Genomic DNA, 16,027 nt, shown 5'->3' with positions numbered 1-16,027 from the left:
GATCTGGGGCCTAGCAGAATGAAATCCTTCCAATTTAAAAATTAACATTAAGGATGTTACCGTGTGGAAACAACCTGGGTGTCCGTCAGTGAATGAATGGCTAAAGAAGATGTAGTATATATATATACAATGGAATATTGTTCCACCTCAAGAAGGAAGGAAATCCCGCTGTTTTCAACAACTTGGATGAAACTTGAGGGCATTATGCTAAGTGTAATAAGTCAGAGAAAGACAAATACTGCGTGATATCGCTTATATGTGGAATCTAACAAAGCTGAGCTCAGAGAAACAGAGTGGTGGTTACCAGGGGCTGGGAGGTGGGGAAACGGAGATGTTGGTTGAAAGGAACACACTTCCAGTTATAAGATTAACAAGTTCTGTACATCTAATGAACAACATGGTGATTACAGGTAGTAATATTTTAGTATATACTTGAAGGTTGCTAAGAGAGTAGATCTTAAATGTTCTCACCATAAAAAAGAAAAGGTAATTATGTGACAGGATGGGGTGTTAGCTAATGCTAGGGTGGTAATCATTTTGTAATATATGAATATATCAAATCAACATGTTGTATTCCTTAAACTTGCAATATTCTATGTTAATTACAGTAAAGTTGTGGGGGGAAAAGGGAGGCCAAGAAATTAAGTTTTGGTCTGTGTGAAGTAAGGGAAAGTTTGGGTAGATCTTTTTGGGAATTTCCTTCAAAGAGGGCATCCTTCCTTCTGTTCCTGGGAGTTCTGCCTGGAACTCTGATGTGATGGCTGGTACTCTAGAAGCTATTATAGACCATGAGGGTCACAACTTAGGCATGGCAGAGTAGAGAGCTAGAAGAGGCCTGAGTTCTTGATGACTTGGTGGAGCTTGCCAGATTAGCCCTGGATTGCATACTCCTATAGTTCCTCTATGAGAAAAAAAAAAAAAACTAAGCTGCTTAAGCCACTTTTGCATGGGTGGGTAGGTGAAGCTGGAGGTGGGGAACCTCTGTTATTTGCAGCAGGATTTAACTTTAATCGATACAGAAAGACTTGGCTTAGGTTTATTTCAAATAACCAAGACATCTGAATGCTAGAGACTGGCCTTAGAGGGTGTCAGGTACAATGCTTTTAAATACAGTCCAGTTTATTTTGTTTCTTGAGTACCTACTATGTGAAAGTCATGACTAAGTGCCACAGGGGAGACAGAATGCTGTGAAATACGTTTTTTTTTTTTTTTTTCTTAAAGGATCTTTAATCACATAGCTGAAAATAATATAAGGCAGAATATGTCAAACGTCATGAGGGAGGAACTTCCAGTGTGCTGAAAAAAACATTGGGAAGATTATAATTGATTAGGGGGCAGGGCGAGGTGGCCTGGACCAGGGAAAGTTTCACAAAGGGTGCTTGAACTGAGCCTGGAAGAAGGGTAGCATTTCATAGCCAGGGTGGGCAGAGGGAAATGCAGTCAAGACAGAGGGAGCATCATAAGCGAAGAGCAGCGGAGAGCAGGGAAATCCAGTCTGTGCGTGGGAATGGCTGGGGCTCCATCCGGTGTGACCAAATGCAGAGGGTAGGAAGGTGCAGCCAGGGTAAGGCCTGGGTGGGGGCTGAGAATCTGAGTCTGTAGGGTTTGGAATATCCTGTAAAAAATTTTTATGTTAGTCCATAAGTCCTGCGGAGCCATCAAAGTTTTCTGACCAAAAAAGTGATACATGATCATCTTTAAAAAAAAGTCTTGGAATACAGAGAATATTGGAGATCAGAGAGAACAACCAAGAGGTTAACTCCAAAGATATTTTACAAGCTCAACTAGGGCAATGTTGGTGAGTTCAGACAGGAGGCGGGCATAGAAGGATCTGGATATGGGGGTTGAAGCTGACTGACCCTGAATGACTGAGAATCTTGTGACGCTATTAACTAGATTTTGAATACGGTGAGTTTGAAGTGCCGGGGTAATAGTCTCAGAAGTCTAGCTGACTGTGGGAATGTAGGTTTGGAACATGGGACATTCAAAACTTGTTTGGAAGCTCAAGTGGAAAACTAATTACTCAAGCCTGCTCAACCGACAACTCCCTGAGGATGCTGGTCAAACAAATCTCTCGGAGGATGCGAGGAAGAGGCCGGCAGCAGGGAGGGATGGAGGGGCCACCCATCTAGCCTGTACATTTAGTCGACTCCACCTAAGTGACCAGTAGGGAGAGGTAACATGTACATCTGAATGAAGCGGGGTGTCGGGGTACAGAAGTCAATCTAGGAGGCACTGGTTCTGAAGTGAAGGTTGCACGTGCACATCAGGAGATGAAGGAGAAAGTGAAGTGTGGGGAGAAAAGGAAAGGCAGATGGGCCTCTGGTGAGCTCACCGTTTCGTTTAAGGTTTGTGGAAAAGATAGAGTGGGGAAGACAGGTCAATGACAAAGACCTAGAACAAGCAGCAGGAAGAGAATACGAAATGCCCTTGGATGCCCAAAGCTGGAAGCTTCCAGAAGGAAGATAACTTCCTTATGAAATAGCCATGGGGCATTAGAGAAGCTCTGGGCCACGGACTCAGTAGGGCATGGTGTGGATCCCAGCTCTGCTGTTTGTGCCTAGGTGACCTCAGGAAAGTTAGGTGCATTCTGTAAATCTCAGTTTTGTCACATGAAATAGCAGGGCACTAAAAACACTAACTTCTTCGGGTGTGTTAAGAATTATAAAAAGCTTAGTAGGGGACCTACCCTACAGTCAGTACTCAAGGAATACAAATCAAACAAACCAATAATGATAAAGAAAGCCCTAAGAATATATTATTTCCCACCCCCCCTTTTTTCTTCATGTGTAAATAAAACCACTTTTTTAATTGTGAAAAGTATACATAACAAAATGTATCACTTTAACCATTTTGAAGTGTACAACTAAGTGGCATTACTACATTCACAAAGTTGAACCATCACAACTATTTCCATAACCTTTTCATCATGCCAAAAAAACTCCATACCCATTACACAGTAACTGCCTGCCCTCTGTCACTGGTAACCACTGTTCTACTTTCTCATGAATTCACCTATTCTAGGTCCCTCGTATACATAGAATCATACAATATTTGTCCTTTTGTGTCTGGCTTATGGAGCATAATGCGTTCATGGTTTTCATCCATATGGCAGCATGTGCAAGAATTTCATTCTTTTTAAAGGCTGAATAATATTCCATTGTATGTATATACCATATTTTGATTATCCATGAATCTGCTGATGGACGTTTGGGTTGTTATTATCTTTCAGCGATTGTGAATAATGCTCTTCTTGAATAATCTTACATTAAAATCTCCTTAACCAACCAGCTTTTGACTAAGTTCCCATAGCGACATGGAGAAACTTGAAAATTTTTATCGTGTCCCTTCTTTTTCTTTGTTCTGGGAGTTCTGCAGGGAGGTTATATCATGTAAAAAGACCGTATTAACAAACATTAAACAGAATTTTTGAATAGAAAAGTAAGTATCATGACATAAAATCAAGCTTAAATAAAAATTCAGATAGAATTTTGTTTAGGTATCTTTTTAACTCTTAATGTGTACTGAATTTTAAGTTTTATCATAGAAACTTATTGTTGCATAAATCTTTTTTTTTTTTTAAGATTTTATTTATTTATTTGAGAGAGAGAGAACACATGAGAGGGGATAGGGTCAGAGGACGAAGCAGACTCCCTGCTGAGCAGGGAGCCCGATGCGGGACTCGATCCAGGGACTCCAGGATCATGACCTGAGCCGAAGGCAGTCGCTTAACCAACTGAGCCACCCAGGCACCCGTTGCATAAATCTTTAAAGTTTATAAAATGTAGTTTTATCCACTGTCCTTGAAGAAAATATAAGGGGCCCTTTATCCAAACAATGTCAGTGACTTATAAAGTTATACATTTCCTCTGAAACATAATAAAAAGAAGTTTTATAATATATATAATTATTTCCTCCAGTGCACTTATTTATCTTTTAATTATCTTAATTTCAAGATGAGAGTCAAGGCAGCTTTACTTATAATACAGGGAAATGCCCCTCCTGAAGGTTAACCATCGGGCTGTTTGGCCATAAGGCACATTATTCCAAAATCAATATTATTCCAGAGCCTCGAGCGTATTTTACAGTGTTTCTAGTCCATTGTGTTCTAGCCACATGTTCTGTATCATTTCCTCCCCAACACAAGCTATTGTTAACAGCCAGCTCCCTGGCATTGTCATAGGAGAAGAAGGTGTTCCTTCCCAGAGCAGTGGCTGGGGCCAGATGGACACAGCAATTATGGAGGCCCCATCTGCTAGGGAGGGCTGGATAGACTGGAAGCTCTAAACTTTTCGGCATTTGGACCAATGCACGTTGTAGGCTGGAGAAGCATTAATGCAGGCACTGCTACATCAGTTTTGGCTGCTTTGAACAAATCAATTCAACACAGTCATTTACTGAGCACTTTAAGTGCTCAGGCACATGACAGGGGCCAAGCATGCAATTCTGCTCATGGAGATGTGGCGAGAGCAGAATGAAAACGTCATCACTGTCCCATACAGAGGGCTGACACTCAGGCTCAGGTATATTAAATCTGAAAGAGACCTGAGAGCTCATCGACCCCAATTCCCCCCTTGAAAGCAAGCAAATGGTATCTTTACAAAGAGTGTATTTACAACAGTATAGATGGCTTGGGACCAGAGATGTAGGCTGATATCTCAACACCAATTCAGGCTTAAAATATTTAAGGAAGATATTTTGTTTGACATTGATATATTCATGTTCCTTATAAATGCATATGCTCTGAATTACAAGCATTCTACAATAATACTATCTCACAACTGTAGAGAGGTTATGTGGATTAACCAAGATCACACAGCTATTCTGTTCCAGTCTGTGTTTTCAGATAAACAGCATTAAAAATGTCACGTACTTTGTGCTTTAAGCTACTCAGACACAAATAAGACTAATACAATGTCCTCAGCACCAGACAATGCCAAAAGCCCTTCTTTTTCTGATTACATGATTCTTAGACACTATTAATATTGCACTGGATGATAGAATTGTAGCTCTGGTAGAACTGATTTTCTTTAATAATGTTAATAAGGACCAGTGGGCATTATCTCACTGGTAGAATCCAGTCTCATTTAACTAAAGAAAGGATATGCATTTATTCATATAACAGCTACCTGTTATGGTGAGTGCTCTTGAGTCATCTCTCCCTCAAGCCCATCTGGCCTAAACTAAAGAGTTATAGATTCATGGAAAAAGCACCAACCCAATCTGTTCACATCAGAGACTGGGAACAGAAAGACTCAAAGTAGCTGTGGGACCTCCCCAGCTCACAAATTCCTCTTGGGGAGCCATCGCCACTGACTTTGTGGATCTGCCAGGCAAGGTATCAAGTTCTCCTCTCACCAAGGTATTTGCATATGGTCCACTGGCCAAGTGGACACTCTTGCCCAGGTCTCTGAGTCTCCAGCAGATGGATGCAAGAATGGAAAACACTGGGAGTGGACTCAACCTAGTGGTGGCATCCTGAAAGTCTAAATACTGCTGCCTGTTAAAGAGCCTTAGCGTTGCTCTCATTCCCATGCTTTTCCAAGCATGGGTCTCCAGGGCTCTGGCATCTGTGGGCTACCTTACTAGCTTTAGCTTTTTTACACACACACGTAATATTTAGAAAACATATTATATAATTATTATATTAAATATATTATATGATTACTATATTATTGAATGTAATTATATTATTAATATAAAATATTATATATGTAATATATATGACATTTTGCTAAAAGTCATCTAAGTTGATTTTTACCACTTTTTAAAAAGGATTTTATTTATTTATTTGAGAGAGAGGTGGGGGGGCGGGGAGAAAGCATGAGCAGGGGGAGGGGCAGAGGGAGAAGCAGGCTCCCTGCTCAGGAGGGGACTCGTGTGGGACTTGATCTCAGGACCCTGGGATCATGACCTGAGCTGAAGGCAGATGCTTCACTGACTGAGCTACCCAGGCACCCCAGATTTTTTATCACTTTCTACCAAAGAACCTTACACACAATCTGAGCCCAGAAATGCAGATCTTCATCTCTGGAGGGTATTACAGACTTCATCTATAATTTGTTCATGTGTTATTAGCAAGCAACTACAAGTGAGTGTTTGAGTGTTCCACCTATAAGTATCTACTGGTGGTGCACAATGCCAGAAGAGCATTACTATAGTTGTGCACTGAGAATACATTACTTCCCTAATTAGAAGGGAAAGGATGCAAGAAATAGCACTGCACATCTTGTCTGCTCACCTTTTAACATTAACCAAAACTCTGTGGTCAGGAAGTACTCATTTAGCAATGGAACTGTCCTACTACATGGCTAATCAATGTCCGTGCCCGTGACCCCCAGCCCTGTTATGATCCCAAGGTGACCTATAAATCATTATCAAAGAAATATTACATCATACTTACTTCATTTTAATGTAATGTGTATTTTGAAAATTTAGAATATTCATGTTCAATATTCTAATTACTCTAAAGAGTAACTAGAATTCCATATTTCCTTAGAATGCCAGATAACAGACAAAGCCATCACATATCCTTGGCCAAAAAATGATGCTCTACCTGGGAAGGCTCCCCTCTCTCTGGCTTGATGTGCAGCCCCAGGAGGGACACAGGTAGAATGGTGAGGAGGGGGGCCAGTCACCTAAGTTGGATCAGCAAAATCAACCTATACAACCAAAGTGGTGGTGCCTGATGTCCTCACACCCAAGCTGACTATGCACCAAATGCCCGGGTTCCTTACTCGCCCTCCTTCTGTTCCTGGCCCTGTCTATACATCTCCTCACAAGGCCTTAAGCATGCTGTTATTTCTAACCCTTTCCATCTCCACCTGAACAGATCCTTGACTCTATAATGTGAACCTCCATGACTTATGGAGCTGGCCTCCAGATTTTGGCCTCTGCTTGGTCTGAAAAAGCCCTCTTCCAGCTTTCAAACTGACCTCCGTTGGAAAAAGACTAGCCTCTCTGCTCCCAGTTCTGTGGCTAAAATGTAGCTGGAGGGGGCACATCTGCATTCCATGCCAGAGGAGCACATCTGTATTTGATTCTCGCTGCTGGCACTGCCAACAGTCTTTGCTCCTCAGCAGCCAACATTATTCCTGTCTTCACGCTGCTTAATAGAGGGGGGTCAGGTGCCAAGGGGTTGCCTGCCCCGAAGGCTTCTTTTCTGAAGCAAGGTAGGAATTGGTGGCAGTGACACTTAGACACTCTCAAATAGCTGAAGTTTTCGAGGAAAAAAAATTATTCTGCCTCACCAATATAGTTATCTCTCTTAGAGAGTGACTGAGATGGCAGCGATATTGCTTCTTCCCCAGGGCGCAGGAAGGGAAGCCACGCGAAGGTAGGTGAGGAGGCACAGCTGAAGTGATGGAAGATTTGCATCATACCTGTCAGGTATGTCAATAATCCATCCTGGGATTCAGGGGAGCCTGAAAAACTGTCTAACTTGAAATTTCATTAATAATACTAATAAAAAAAAAAAGGCCAACCCGACGACAGCACTCACATCGTGTTGAATTTCACAGACATTTTCCTGAAGGAGACAACAAGCGGTAAATTTGGAAGCCTCTTCAAATGTAGACTTCTGGCTGTTGTTTTTTAAAAACAAAAGTCTAAGGATGTCAACTACATTTGAATGCAATTGAATGGGTCATGCTTTATGTGTCATGCGTATTATACATGAAATGTTTTTGAATGCATTTTAGTGAGTGTTAAGGGTGAAATTAGAATGGTTTCAAAATCAGAGGCAATTTCCTGTTAAATTGTCAAAGCTATTTTGTTATAGGAGCTTCTGGGGAATGTTTAAGGCACCACAGTTCTTGTATTTCCTTTCACAAGAAACCGAAAAGGTGGTGGAAATAGTCAAAGTCACATTTTCTAGTAAGGAATGGACTCCACTCTTTTCTCCATAACAGAGAGATTCTTGGCATCAGGTTGACGAACCTCCCTACCATGGAGATGTAGTGTCTTGAAAACTGCAGGCTGGAAAGGAGCTTCTGTCTTTTTAGCGACAGTGTTAAATGAGGTTTTAAGCTGACTCCACTTACAAAATGTTGTGGTGTTGCTGTTGGGTCATAAAATACTTCTGAAGGATCCTAAATTATTCTAGGACACGGTGGTCCACCGGTGTGTTCCCACACTATGCACATAGAAATACACCCACAAATCCAAACATTCTCTCTGTTTCCCATAGGCACAGACTCCCACCTCACACACCCACCCACCCCCCACCTGACCCCATGGTAATAAGTAAAATTGTATCTTCAGCCCAGGTGTATCACATTGCCAGCTTCTGGCAGGGGAAGTTTTTAAAAAATATTTTATTTATTCATTTGAGACACAGAGATAGAGAGAGAGAGAGAGAGAGAGCATGAGCAGGGAGAGAGGCAGAGGGAGAGGGAGAAGCAGGCTCCCCGCTGAGCCAGGAGCCCAATGTGGGGCTCGATCCCAGGACCCTGGGATCATGACCTGAGCCGAAGGCAGACATTTAACCACCTGAGCCACCCAGGCGCCCCTGGCAGGGGAAGTTTTAAGGAGCATGTGGAAACCTCTTTCCTGAGATTGGAAAACTAGTTTCTCTTGGGCAGGCATTGTGAGGTGAGATCTCATTAGACATGGAAATGTGGGGGCTTCATTGTTTGTTCTAGAATGCCTTTTCTATAATTTTTTTTATAAACAAAGGATAAGATCCATCTCTGACATTGAATCAGATTCGTTACGCATTATAATCCTTGGCTTACAGACATGATGGACTATTATGAGGCTTTAGGAACTGCTGATATCTGTTTGGGTTTTCGAGGGAGAAAAAACTTTGAAAAAAGAAGATATTTTATGCTTCATGTGCCTGACAAGGGTGTGTGGGGCCAATTTACAGCAGGGGCTTAATATATTTTTGATGAAAATTGCTGCAATGTGGCACACAGATTAAAGAGAAAACAGCTATTTTGTAATGACAGCGGTAGATTTTGAAATGAAGCCCAGCTGGTACAAAAATCTTACATGGATTTTAAGAGACGCTACCCCTTCCCATGCTTTTCAGTGCCAGTTAAGAGTCCTCCAGGCAGGAGTACCCTATCAGAGTTTTCTCTGGGCATGAACTCCATGGCTCCTTTAGAAGAACTGGTCCATTATAATGGAAAATCAAGTTATAGGACTGTGTTAAAAAACAAAAAAACCAACAAACATGGACTTGGCACTGGCCATGGTTTTGCTCACTCTTCCAGCAGCTGTAGTAAACACCTAATATGAGATAATGAGCAGAGGCTACTTCTGTCCTTCTCCAGTAGCAACTGTAAAAAGGTTACAATATATAGGCTTTAAGGTGATGACAAATCAAAAGAGAAAGGAATGGACTCCACTCTTTTCTCCATAACATAGAGAGATTCTTGGCATCAAGTTTACAAACCTCCCTACCACAGAGACGTGGTATTCACCAAAATTCACCAAAGCCAACCATAATGCTTGAGAGACAGCAAGCATGAATGGATGAATGAATGAATGAACAAATGAATGAATGAATGGTGATTAGCACAAAGACTCAGTAGTTAGGTTTTCTGGATCTTATTTTACACTTGAGCACTGGACTGGGAGTCAGAGAACCTTAGGATGATTATCGAATTTTCCTTAAACTCAGTTTCTTCATCTGTAAAATGGGTCTGATAATCCACAGGACTGTTGAGATGCCTAAAAGTGATAATGTCAAAGTGCCTGGCACAGTGCAGGTGCTTCATATTTTATTGAAACTGTAGATTTCAACTTGTTTTTGTAACAGAAGAGAATAATATATATGCCATGTGAAACTTCACAGTTTTATACTTTACTTCCTACTTAGAAAGTTAGCATTATTTTAAAGCAGTGAAAAACATAATAGATACATAAACACGTTGATATTTAACTAATTAGAATCTGGCTAAGGGGTGGTCCCGGCCAGCTGAGGCGATGAACAAGTCAGCAGGTTCATGCTGTGGGACATGGTGGGGCTTTGGAGTCGGGAGAGTGTGGTGAGAGGCCAAGGTTAGGATCACTTACAATCTAACAACATCAGGTGGCACTGACTAGATAAACCTAGAAAGTGACATGGGACAGCTGACCCAGTTTCTGCCAAGTCAAGGGCATGTAAAACAGAGGTGAGGCGATATACTGCTCCAGATTAAAGGAGACAGAATCCAAGCACCACATCCTTGGTGGAAATCCTCCCATTCTCAGTAGTGAGGGGTTGCTGGCTAGTTGGTGACCACCCAGAGAGGCAGAGGTCAAATTCAGGTGTAGTTGGAGTTTGCTTTAAAAATACTTCAGCAAAAGGTGGGGCGCCTGGGTGGCTTAGTCAGTTAAGTGTCTGACTCTTGATTTCAGTTCAGGTCTTGATCTCGGGGTCATGAGTTCAAGCCCCGCTTCGGGCTCCACACTGGGCATGGAGCCTACTTATAAATAAATAAAATTTAAATACTTCAGCAAGAGGAAAAAAAAAACAATAAATGAAATAAACAAGCCTCCCCTCCAAAAAAGAGACTTAAGGATGTAACACCTAAATGCAATAGGTGGACTTTGTTTGGATCATGATCAACCATAAAACCAATCATAATGGACATTTTGAGGCCATGGTAATATAGACTAAACAATTACTAATAACCTAAGTATGATAACAACATTGTGTTTACATAAGAAAATATCCGTATTTTAGACCTGAATACATACATATATATATACACACATACACACACACACACACACACAAAATGTAGGGGTAAAATGACCTGAGGTCTAGAACTTGCTTTAAAAAACTTCAGGTTTAAAAAAAAAAAAAAAGGTGGGAGGGATTGATTGAGGAAGTGTGGCGATATCTTGATAAGAGAATTTGGGTGGTATGTATATGGGAGTTCATTATAGTAGTTCCTTACCACTTGCTTAAAATTTTTCATAACGAAATAAGAACAAAATAATTTACTCTTTCTGAGATTTTGTGCCAAGGGTTTAAAATCAGTGATATGCCTTAGGGTGAGTCATATGAAATAGCCATTTTTGTGGATCAAAACAAGTTGAATGTCAGCAACTTAATATGCTTCAATCCAATCCGACCCAAAGACGCTCCACGTGCCTTTCATTTTTGACATTCTATCCATAATCCTAGGCAAAGCCAAACTCCGAACACAGCTCCATGTCCAAAGTTGTTGGGACAATACTCTACAGGGATGGGTGCAAGGACTTAGACAGTTGACGAGCCACCTTCAATAACTCCTTCTCATATAACTGTAGTGCATTTGTCCAAATTGAAAGGCAAGGGTCCCAACTAGACCTGGAATGTAGCTTTAGAATTTTCCTCAGTTCTGTCACATGAAAAGTAGTTATCCATCACCAGGAACCTTTGCATCTACCTTTAAAATGGGGATATCAATGCTACTTTTCTCACAAATTAGTTCAAGTTAAAGTGAATTTTTAAGAGGTTCACTTTTTAAGTTTTCTTTTGAACCTCTCTAAAATATGAAATGAAAAGTGTGAAATATAAGTAAAATCCCCCCAAATCTCCTTGCCTTTGGTAGCCCTCATCTTACTTCCTATAAAGTACAATGGAAAGATAAACACAAAAGTCGGAGCTGTTACCTGCCTTGACATTTTTATGGTCAAACCCACCAATCACTGGTCACAATGTGCTTTCCTGATGTGATCTACCCCAGGATTCTTCCTAATACAAGTATAGCATGGCTCAGTCTATGAGGTAAGAGAGATCAGGGCCAATCCCATAAAAATATGCTTCCTCCAAGTGTGGACATAGAAGCCCTCTGAGACTGACATGCTGCCAGTTTCTAAATTTAATCTAGGGCCTCACCTCCAAAAGTAAAGAAAATAACAAAACTGCTTTTGGTATTGTACTTTAAAATAGGGAAGGTTATCCAATTTAACAGGATGTATAAGCAGTTCCTTTTAAATCCTGTTCCTCTACCAGGACCATTTGTGACCTTCACCCATTACATTTTATAATTTTAAATATCCCCACAAGTTTATCTCTTTATCTGAACTGGGCAGATTAGAAGCAGCTGAATCTGTTGGTCTATAAGTAATTAGTTTAGGCAGTTAAAGAAGCCTAAACTTATGGGTAAGGTTTTGAGTTTCTTTCCAGAGCTTTCTTCTCTGTCCCATGGTTAATAAGAGCATTCCAACCCCAGCCAGCCTTGCTGTAACCCCTGCTCACCCTAGGTTCAAAGACTGGTGAGAATATTGAAAAACATGAGGTGAGTAGGTGACTAGGGCAATTTTTGTGTGTAAAGTACTACCCAGAACGAAATGACCAACTTCTAAAATGAATCACTTCTATGAGTTATAACCATTTCTGTTTGTTTGGGATCAACAGTCCTTCAAGTGGTTCTTGCAAAGAAAAACATCCCAACACTGTATATCAACCCAATGCTACAAATTGTCTAATGATAAAGGGGGCTGTTCCACTGTCAAGGTTGAAGCAACTGAACTCAGAAAATAACTAGACAAATGTTCACAGATACAGCGTGCGCGTGCGCGCATGTTAAGGAAAAATAGACGGTTAATTTAAACCACAGGCAGTGGGGAGGAAACTAAAAAATCCAAGGAAGGCACTTAACTAAGCTCTTTCTGTCCTCATAAGACAGGGCAGATCAGGTTCATGTAAGGAAAGTAGGAAGGAAGCTTGTAAACCAGAAACAGGATGAGGCTGGGACACAGAAAGGGAGGGAAGGGGTTTGAGGCCCCTGTTGGCCCCCAGGTTAAAGCGATCTGTGTCTTCTGTTCTGTAGAAATTAAAGACTGGACTTTTGAATCGAGCAGTGCCCTGGCTCCATCGAGGACAAAGCACAGCTACAGCTGATTTCAATTGTGGTCCTTTACAGTTATTTTTTCAGAGGGCGGGCTCCCCGTAAGCCCCGTGACTCATATTTAAACAGAAGCAAATGCACTTTAATATTTACCCTCTCAAGTTTCAGAAGAAATAAAGGAAATAGGAGAAAAAAGGGACTATGAGACCAAATATTTATAATATCAAGAAAAAAATGTACATTTTTTTTTGTTTGAAACGTAACTGCACTGTGAAAGACTGTGTCTATTCTTCCATCATACTAAAGAATATATATTATTATAGTATTAAGTCTATGACAAAAATTATTTTCATTTCAGAAAAGAGTAGCCAGGTTGTTTTTTTTTTCAGACCTTAACAGCATACATTTTTTTTTTTTTTTAATGTTACACACACCACCCAATATAAATATTCTTAAATGTTTTCCTGTGAAGGTTGATGAGTGCAGTGATTTAGGAGTCATTAGAACTGGAAGAAGGCCATGTCTCTGTCTAGATTTGCTTCATGATTACCTGTCCCATCTTCCTTGAGAAGGCAGAGTCCCATGGAAGACTCTGTGTGTGGTCTCAGCAAAGCAAATTTACAAAGATATTGCCTTTCTAGGCTATAAACTCCTGTGTATGGGGCTGTCTTAAATACCTGTGTACTTAGTAATTACCTGGATGATGAGAATAAAGATGAAAAACAGTGGAATAAATAACTCACTAAAAATGATAAAATTTCTGTTTTCAAAGTTGTACGGAGGGGAAAGAGATTTTAAAAAGGCGAAAAGAGAGAGTACCGCGAAGCTTCAGTTGTCAGAGGGCCCTTACCCACGAGGAAGGCCTTCTTCCTAGGAAGACTGCATGCACAAGACACAACAGATAGAATCAGAAAGGGCTCTGATTTGTTTTCATTTGAAAACTCAAAGTCAGCTTTCATTTTTGAAAGGAATGAAAGATAATGACTCAAAATACGGCAGACTAGTTTTACAAACAGCCATTTGCCCAAAATGAATAATAATTTTGGATGATGAGTTGTAAACAACACTGATTTCATTTATTTTGCAACTAGTAATCCTGTTGAGGAGAGACAGGGCTGGCAAATTGTTTGAGTTATCTGCAATGTTTTTGGCCCTTATTTGGAAAGTTGGAGGAAATCCTGGCAGAGAGAAAAAAAATAATAAAATGACATTTTGATACTTGTAAAGAGCTGTATCCAGGCAGGGAGATTTTTCGGTGATCTGGTCTGATGCTTGTTGGGCTTCAGATGTGCCTGGGCTTGGCTGATGGATCAAGCTGGAATCTGCTTAGTTCTTGGAAATAACCAGGTTTCAAAGGGTCCCTAAAAGCCCACTATGGGATAGGACAGTTTCAGTGGCAAAGGTGGCCTTTAGCACAGGGCCATGATCATCATCAGACCTTTTCCTAAGAGGGCATTGAGTGCTTTCCCAAGGAGAGGCATGGCTCCCAAGGACAGTTGCCAGATAAAATATAGGACACTCAGTTAAATCTGAATTTTAGATCAACAACGTATACGAACACATCTACACACATATTAAAAAAAATTGTTGTTCATCTGAAATTCAAATTTAACTGGGCTTTCTGTTGTTTGTTTTCTAAAATCTGACAACCCTACTCCCAAGCTAAGGGAATTCACCACAGGGGAGGGTCGGGCTGCATTGCCCATGTGGGTGATGAAGACCTGAGGCAGGAGTGGGGGCAGGGGAAGGAAAGAGAAGCAGCATACACTGTGGGCTCAGAAACCCAGGGCTTTTGGGCGCCTGGGTGGCTCAGTTGGTTAAGCGACTGCCTTCGGCTCAGGTCATGATCCTGGAGTCCCTGGATCGAGTCCCGCATCGGGCTCCCTGCTCGGCAGGGAGCCTGCTTCTCCCTCTGACCCTCCCCCCTCTCATGTGCTCTTTGTCTCTCTCATTCTCTCTGTCTCAAATAAATAAATAAAATCTTAAAAAACAAAAACAAAAACGTAGAAACCCAGGGCTTTTTTCCCACCAAAAGGAAGGCCATAACAGGTATGCCCTAGTGAGGATGGCAAAACTGAAGATGGATTTTAGACTGAAATCAGCATCCAAGGGAGGCCCAAATGTAAGGCAGCAGGAACAGGGTACGTGTGTACCCACGTGGGCATGCATGTCTGTTCATGTCTGCTTCTTTGGAAATTCCAGACAGCAACGATGGCTTAGCATCAGCAGCAGCAGAGCGAATATCTAAGGTGGGAAAGTTGTTCAGTGAGAAGAAAAGATGTTCAACAGGAGTATAGTCTTGTCAAGAGTTCATTCCCAAATACAGGGCAGGTGGCAGCAAGTCTAGGCTCCCCAGATGCCCAAGAGACCTTGACAGAAGGTGGCCAGAGAGACAGACTGCCCCTTCAGGATGAGGTTGGGTGTGTAGTTCAGGGTGTTGTGGTTGGGTTATTTCTACACACCAATGCTCTCTTTTGCTGTAGAGTTTCCATCCTAGGGCTCAGGTCAGCATCAGAGCACTTCCAAATCCCAGTTCCTAGTTCTGGGGAGCTCTGACCCTTCAGCTCTGCTGCGATCCAGTTGGTCCTGGTTGGGGTAGTTAGGGTGCAGGATGGAGAGAATGAGGATGTCCTGTAGCTGGGGACATTTGTTATGAGCTGGCTGGTCTTGAAGCTGACTACAACCTCCTCCTGGAAATGAGTATACACCTTCTAATGTGCATCTCTCCTGTGAGTGCCTGGCAGAGCTGGGTAGGTGTCTGTCACTGGGCCCCTTTCTCTCTCTCCTTGGTTCCTCATCTCTTCTATCCAGGGGTTTCTGCTGAGTTTGTTCACTGTTTGTTTTCCCACGAACAACTCACTTCTTTTTGCCTTCTGCTGTGCCTGTCTTCCTTGCATTACCTTAGCTTTGGCTTCCTGTTTTTCCTTTTGTTTATTCATTCTCTGGATACTTTTCTACATTTCCCTCTATCCACTATATTGGAATAATACAAATTGCCAAAGAAATATACCATCATTATATTCTCCTAAAAAATCAAATTGAATAGAATCGTTTGTTATAGGCCCAGAGTCTTCCAGGTATGGGTATCAGAGGAAAGGGGTCAAGTCCTGGCCGTGCTGATGGTTAAGTGTGGGCTTCCGACCACTCCCTCCTTCATTTTAAAAAATGAAGATAATCATTTCTTCTAAATAGGGCTGTTGAAAAGGCTCAGTAAAAGGTATATTTACACATTAAATATGATTTTGTGAAACTGC

General features: G+C 41.4%; 1 protein-coding gene and 1 long non-coding RNA gene across 7 annotated transcripts in view; one reads left to right on the top strand and one right to left on the bottom strand.

The window, feature by feature from the left end:
- MAML3 (mastermind like transcriptional coactivator 3) overlaps nucleotides 1-16,027 on the bottom strand; it is a 397,800-nt gene that overhangs the window by 66,536 nt on the left and 315,237 nt on the right. The window lies entirely within an intron of this gene.
- Nucleotides 1-16,027, top strand: part of LOC118022304 — a 56,105-nt gene that overhangs the window by 21,591 nt on the left and 18,487 nt on the right. The window contains exon 1 of one of the 5 annotated variants that reach the window (XR_004682461.1): nucleotides 7,322-7,389. The exons of the other annotated variants lie outside the window; for them this stretch is intronic. This is a non-coding gene — a long non-coding RNA (uncharacterized LOC118022304). Of the gene's footprint in view, nucleotides 1-7,321; nucleotides 7,390-16,027 lie in introns of those variants that run through there. 5 annotated transcript variants of the gene reach the window in all.

This window comes from Mirounga leonina, unplaced genomic scaffold, assembly GCF_011800145.1.
Source record: "Mirounga leonina isolate KUSES-001 unplaced genomic scaffold, KU_Mleo_1.0 Mir_176, whole genome shotgun sequence".
Classification (NCBI taxonomy): Eukaryota; Metazoa; Chordata; class Mammalia; order Carnivora; family Phocidae; genus Mirounga; species Mirounga leonina.
The sequence above is the reverse complement of the archived record's forward strand: the minus strand, read 5'-3'. Positions and strand labels throughout refer to the sequence as shown.